Source organism: Astatotilapia calliptera, chromosome 3 (genome assembly GCF_964374335.1).
Source record: "Astatotilapia calliptera chromosome 3, fAstCal68.1, whole genome shotgun sequence".
In the NCBI taxonomy this organism is placed as follows: domain Eukaryota; kingdom Metazoa; phylum Chordata; class Actinopteri; order Cichliformes; family Cichlidae; genus Astatotilapia; species Astatotilapia calliptera.
In genome coordinates this window covers 27,563,868-27,570,958 of record NC_137424.1, presented here as the reverse complement: position 1 = coordinate 27,570,958, position 7,091 = coordinate 27,563,868, and the positions used below count along the sequence as shown (strand labels likewise).

At 39.3% G+C, this 7,091-nt stretch overlaps 1 long non-coding RNA gene across 1 annotated transcript; it reads left to right on the top strand.

Annotated features, from left to right (window-relative positions):
• Positions 1-1,028: 1,028 nt before the first annotated feature.
• Positions 1,029-4,142, top strand: LOC145426059 (uncharacterized). The gene is made up of 3 exons (XR_013906830.1): positions 1,029-1,234; positions 2,751-2,932; positions 3,027-4,142. It is a non-coding gene; the product is annotated as an uncharacterized LOC145426059 (long non-coding RNA).
• The last annotated feature ends 2,949 nt before the right edge of the window (positions 4,143-7,091 follow it).

Here is a 7,091-nt window from a genome sequence, read left to right as displayed (position 1 = left end):
TCTTTGCTTGGGGATGTAGGAAACCACAGCCATATCCCCCTTGTAGCGACCTGGACGGGAGAGACGATTATCGAATCTTACTGCCCGATTAATTTGCTCAAATCTTTTTTTTTGACATGGTAGCAGGAAACAGAAGAGCCCTGTCTCCCCATCCCACAGGCTTGTTGTCGTTTCATGTGAGACCTGTACAGGCCAGCCAGCATCACAAGCCCCATGTAAGCCTGCAACTCCTCCTCATCTATGTCCTTCCAGTCTTTTACTGACCTGTTGCCCTGCAGGTTGGTGAAATGCAGGATTAGCTGCATAATGTCCTCTGCAAAAAAAAGATGGAAAGTGCACACAGGGCTGCTGATCCTATGAATTGCATAATGGGTTGGTCCTGGGGTTAAAATGGGAGGAGGAAAAAATGGCAGGACCTCTTCATGTGTGGGTTGCCACATGATTTCTCCATTTTTAGATCTCCACTGGCCATCCTCCAGTCTTGTCTCTTCCTCCTGCTCTTCTTCCTCCTTCTCCTTCTCCTCCTCCGCACATGAGCTGCAAAGCTCCTCGGTGCCTGGCAAAAATTCTTCTTCGCTGTCAGAAGTATCTCCACTGCTTGTGGAGAGTGCAAAACTGCAGCAACAGCCTCCTCTAAACTGAGTGCACGCTTCATTGTGTCTGTGCAGAAATGACCACTCAGACCAGGCTGCAAAGTATTCTCATAGACTTCAAAGGTGCACCTGAATAAACATGCTACACCATATCCAATAAGAGAGAGGAGGCACACTCTTGATCAAGAAAAAACATAAACGCACGCCTTTGATCTCTCCCCCCCCCCCCCCTCTCTCTCTCTCACACACACACACACACACGCACACACATGCACATACACACACAATACCATTTTATGGTGGTTAGCTGTTTTATTGTCATGCATTTTACAAGGTAAGATAACCATGTCCTGCATTCAAAACCACTGAAAATGTCTATCGTGGTGCTGTGCCTAATATTGTGCTGGTGTATGTTGGGTAATGGCACAGCTAGCGACTGGGTGACTTTATTCACCCGCTGTTATCAGTCCATACAATTGGGCGTTATTAGCACAAATCAGTCCCATAGATATGGACCAGCTCCTGCTAGATTGTTCAGAAGGTTGTTATCATCCATCCAGATGGAGGATCACTAACAGGAGCGTGGGAAGACTCCAGAATTCACTCTGGCTGGAATCCGGTGGATACAGCAGTGTTTACAGGTAAGACCGTTTAAACGGACAGCATTTATAGAACGACTATTAAAAGTCAGCGAGTGTCAATAATGTTAATGTGCTTATGTTAGTAATACACCGAGTGCTAATATAACAGCTTTAAGATGCATTTGTAGATGTTATTACGTGTTTTACCGTCTTTATGGTGCTAGCTTAAAGTTACGGTGTAAACGTTAGCTTATATTGGAGTAAAGCTGTTACTGTTTAAACGATGTTAGCACAGAAATATTAGCTTCTGTTATGACTGACGAAGTTACTAGTTAATAAAGTTTCCAGTAAACTGTTTAATCGCAGCCACAGATTGACAGCAAATATCTCGATTAGCTTCAGTGCATCTGTAATAAATATGTGCAAGTTTCAGTGCTTCGTTTAAACTGTATGATACTTATACTGACCCAGGGTCAATGTAAAATACAATCCTAGCTGTGTGAACAAAGCCTGGCTCCTTTAATCCTGCATGAAAAACCTCAGGATGCAGGCTATTATTACTCTTTCCTGCTGGCACACCTGTCACACCTGAGAGTCAGCTAGAAACGTACAGTGACGTGGACATCATGCAAAGACTGCCAGACTCTGTAATACTGCAAATGATCAGTGACTCAAGTTAACACTAAACTTTAAACAGCACCTCTGTGTCTCTGTGTGCTGAACATTTAGGATTGAGTCAGGCTGCATCTGTGTTAGTCCTCTGACAGACTGGTGACCTGTCCAGGTGTGCTCTACCTATGACTACTGGGACAGGCTCTAGCTCCTGTAATAGAAATTTTCTGTTATTCTCATTTAAAGTATTTAAGTGCTTATGACACTGTTATAGACTGTTCAGTGAAAGGTTCTAAAACTAGATGAACTTACTTCAGCAGTTTGAGAAAACAACTCCCTTTACAGGTGCTGATAAGGCCAAGGGCACAAAGGTTTAGGCTTTAGGTTTCATAGCGAGACACGTGAAGTGTGGTAGGATCAGTTTGTAACTTCCTCCCTCTTCCTTGGAATGCATAAAGGAGTAGGAGCACAACTTCTGTGGCAGAGCTGACATGACTGAACTGTAATGTTTGATGTGTGTTTGCTCTCCTGTGCGCAGTAATAAATAGCTTGATCACAGCTCTTTCTGTGTTGCAGACTTTATTTAAAAAATTCCACGACACCCCCCACCCCACTGAATTGAATATTCAAAAGACATTTGTTTAAATAGTTCTAGAAATCTGAGCTGTTGGTGTGTCCTTGGATTGTGTGGTAATAATATTAGAGCCTGCAATCTTTCTTACTGAATCTCTACTATGAGTCATGTTACCTGAGATTAATTCTATGTTTACCTGTCAGCCTGGACGAATGTGCTGTGTGAAGGAAATTAAATTAAATCAGATCTGAACTGCGTACATTTAAGGAATCTGTTCATATTTAATTGAAATATGAACCAGTGTTTTTTTTTGATTGCTGATTCCAAGATAGTCTTTGTGGAAATCCTCTTTGGCTTTTTGTTATTTTAATTCTCTTTTATGTTTTCCAGAACAGTTCTCCACAGTCACTGTCCACATGGGTCAGTGGGACCAAGAAGCACTCTGCTAATGTGTGGACTCTGACCAGCAACATCCAGCAAGACCCAGACAGCGTTTTCTATCTCCCAGCTGGAGGTTTTTGTTTGTCAGTGACTGGAGAGTCAGATTTTTGTTGAGCTTCACACTTGCAGAGGTAAGTCAGTTTGCAGAGATCCCTCCTACCCTGGCTTTTATGTGCTAGATTTCTTATCTGAAACAGTAATATTTCAGTGACTGCTGATCCACAGGTTAATACACGCTACTGATCCCTGATAGGAGATCCAACAAAGAAGCCTGGTGGATGTTTGTTTACAGTCTGATGATGGGACATCATGCTCTGCATCTTCAAAGTTTGTCTCTTGATTATTATTCATACCCAGTAATGTGAAGTATGCTCATATCTACTATAACTGAACCAACCTGGTGCTCTTCATTTATGGAGGCTGTTGAGTCTGAATGTTGGATGTTGTGTATCTCGTGTTCTCTGGGCTTTGTTGTCCTCAGTCTTTTTGCAGGATCAGAAAGCAAAACCAGGAGGCGCGTAAATGTTTCTTCTCCATGATGTTTCTTCAAATGTTTCTTCTGGATGATGATAAGACTGTGACACGGGATGCCACCTTTGGTCTTGTGATGAAGCAAAGCTCAGGAAGAAGTGTGATTAAATGGTACCCACATGTGTGCTGCTGAGAAGGATGTACAGGGGCACCTGCAGCCAAATCCAAGCTTCAGCTTAGTTGTAGTCTATAGGACTGAGACATCTAAGGCATCAAATGTTTGATTAAACAGAAGAAAAAGAGAAGTTTTTTCCCTATAATTATCACTTCTTAAAATCTGTAGCAACTTCAAGTCTTTCAGCATGCTGAGCATGCTCAGAATGTGACAATATATTTTTGTTCAATATTTAATTTCTTTCAGTTGCAATAGTTAAATGAAAAAAAAAATATATTCTTATAATTTAGCAAACGAATTTATCAAAAAAAATATATATACATATATCTGTATTAGTTTTAATAAATTAATTTGACACCTGTATTGAAAATACCATATTGTATTCATATAGAATCAGTATGGTATCATTGTTTGTCTGCTCACTGATTGTTGAAACTAAGAGCTAGTTTGATCTGTTTAGATCTAAAAGTATCCAAAGTTGAGCTCTAATGTTTCTTCACCCCTGTGTGTGTGATATGTGATTCCTACATGCTGGCAGAGCAGCAGTTTGTGCTCACAGATGGTGACGGTGTGGAGAGACGGTGGTGTTTCCTCAGAAGAACCAGCAGAGTCACAAAGGACACCAGTCCATCTCACAGCCTTGACTTGCTGACTGATGTTCGTCTGCACTGCACAGAGGAAATCAACTGACCGAGGTTTGTCCAGTGACGTGTTATGAAATGTGTATTTGTTTTATGCTTACAGATATGTTTTTCTTGACAGAGGCTCTGCAGAGGTTAGACAAAGCAGAGAAAATATGTGCTTGTAACAGTGAGAAACGCATTGTCTTGGCGAAAGAAAGCATTTTTGAACAAATTCATATAAATCGCTGTAACTTTTGATAGAAGACTCAGACACACATGTTTATGGCTTTATCTTATAAAACTCAATATCTCCGTGCTGGGCAAACAGGTTTTGCAGCCGTTTGAGCTAAGATTTTAAAATTATTCACATAATGAAAACCTATACTTTTTTTCAGGCGAGTTTCCCATTCAAATGCATGTAACAGTGAGAAACGCATTGTCTTGGCGAAATAAAGCGTTTTTGAACAACTTCATATAAATCGCTGTAACTTTTGATAGAGGTCTCAGACACACATGTTTATGGCTTTATCTTATAAAACTCAATATCTCCGTGCTGGGCAAACAGGTTTTGCAGCCGTTTGAGCTAAGATTTTAAAATTATTCACATAATGAAAACCTATACTTTGTCTGAGGCGAGTTTCCCATTCAAATGCATGTAACAGTGAGAATCACAATGTCTTGGCCGTTTGAGCTAAGATTTTAAAATTATTCACATAATGAAAACCTATACTTTGTCTCGGGTGAGTTTCCCATTCAAATGCATGTAACAGTGAGAAACGCATTGTCTTGGCGAAATAAAGCGTTTTTGAACAACTTCATATCGCTGTAACTTTTGATAGAAGACTCAGACAAACATGTTCATGGCTTTATCTTATAAAACTCAATATCTCCGTGCTGGGCAAACAGGTTTTGCAGCCGTTTGAGCTAAGATTTTAAAATTATTCACATAATGAAAACCTATACTTTGTCTCGGGTGAGTTTCCCATTCAAATGCATGTAACAGTGAGAAACACTGTCTTGGCGAAAGAAAGCATTTTCGTACAACTTCATATAAATCGCTGTAACTTTTGATAGAAGACTCAGACAAACATGTTTATGGCTTTATAATATAAAACTCAATATCTCCGTGTTGGGCAAACAGGTTTTGCAGCCGTTTGAGCTAAGATTTTAAAATTGTTCACATAATGAAAACCTATACTTTGTCTCGGGCGAGTTTACCATTCAAATGCATGTAACAGTGAGAAACGCATTGTCTTGGCGAAAGAAAGAGGTTTTGCAGCCGTTTGAGCTAAGATTTTAAAATTATTCACATAATGAAAACCTATACTTTGTCTCGGGCGAGTTTCCCATTCAAATGCATGTAACAGTGAGAAACGCATTGTCTTGGCGAAAGAAAGAGGTTTTGCAGCCGTTTGAGCTAAGATTTAAAAATTATTCACATAATGAAAACCTATACTTTGTTTCAGGCGAGTTTCCCATTCAAATGCATGTAACAGTGAGAAACACACTGTCTTGGCGAAATAAAGCGTTTTTGAACAACTTCATATAAATCGCTGTAACTTTTGATAGCGGTCTCAGACAAACATGTTCATGGCTTTATCTTATAAAACTCAATATCTCCGTGCTGGGCAAACAGGTTTTGCAGCCGATTGAGCTAAGATTTAAAAATTATTCACATAATGAAAACCTATACTTTGTCTCGGGCGAGTTTCCCATTCAAATGCATGTAACAGTGAGAAACGCATTGTCTTGGCGAAAGAAAGCGTTTTTGAACAACTTCATATAAATCGCTGTAACTTTTGATAGAAGACTCAGACAAACATGTTTATGGCTTTATCTTATAAAACTCAATATCTCCGTGCTGGGCAAACAGGTTTTGCAGCCGTTTGAGCTAAGATTTTAAAATTATTCACATAATGAAAACCTATACTTTTTTTCAGGCGAGTTTCCCATTCAAATGCATGTAACAGTGAGAAACGCATTGTCTTGGCGAAAGAAAGCGTTTTTGAACAACTTCATATAAATCGCTGTAACTTTTGATAGAAGACTCAGACACACATGTTTATGGCTTTATCTTATAAAACTCAATATCTCCGTGCTGGGCAAACAGGTTTTGCAGCCGTTTGAGCTAAGATTTTAAAATTATTCACATAATGAAAACCTATACTTTGTTTCAGGCGAGTTTCCCATTCAAATGCATGTAACAGTGAGAAACGCATTGTCTTGGCGAAAGAAAGCGTTTTTGAACAACTTCATATAAATCGCTGTAACTTTTGATAGAAGACTCAGACAAACATGTTTATGGCTTTATCTTATAAAACTCAATATCTCCGTGCTGGGCAAACAGGTTTTGCAGCCGTTTGAGCTAAGATTTTAAAATTATTCACATAATGAAAACCTATACTTTGTCTGAGGCGAGTTTCCCATTCAAATGCATGTAACCGTGAGAAACGCATTGTCTTGGCGAAAGAAAGCGTTTTTGAACAACTTCATATAAATCGCTGTAACTTTTGATAGAGGACTCAGACAAACATGTTTATGGCTTTATCTTATAGAACTCAATATCCCCGTGCTGGGCAAACAGGTTTTGCAGCCGTTTGAGCTAAGATTTTAAAATTATTCACATAATGAAAACCTATACTTTGTCTCGGGTGAGTTTCCCATTCAAATGCATGTAACAGTGAGAAACGCATTGTCTTGGCGAAAGAAAGCGTTTTTGAACAACTTCATATAAATCGCTGTAACTTTTGATAGAAGACTCAGACAAACATGTTCATGGCTTTATCTTATAAAACTCAATATCTCCGTGCTGGGCAAACAGGTTTTGCAGCCGTTTGAGCTAAGATTTTAAAATTATTCACATAATGAAAACCTATACTTTGTCTCGGGTGAGTTTCCCATTCAAATGCATGTAACAGTGAGAAACGCATTGTCTTGGCGAAAGAAAGCGTTTTTGAACAACTTCATATAAATCGCTGTAACTTTTGATAGAAGACTCAGACACACATGTTTATGGCTTTA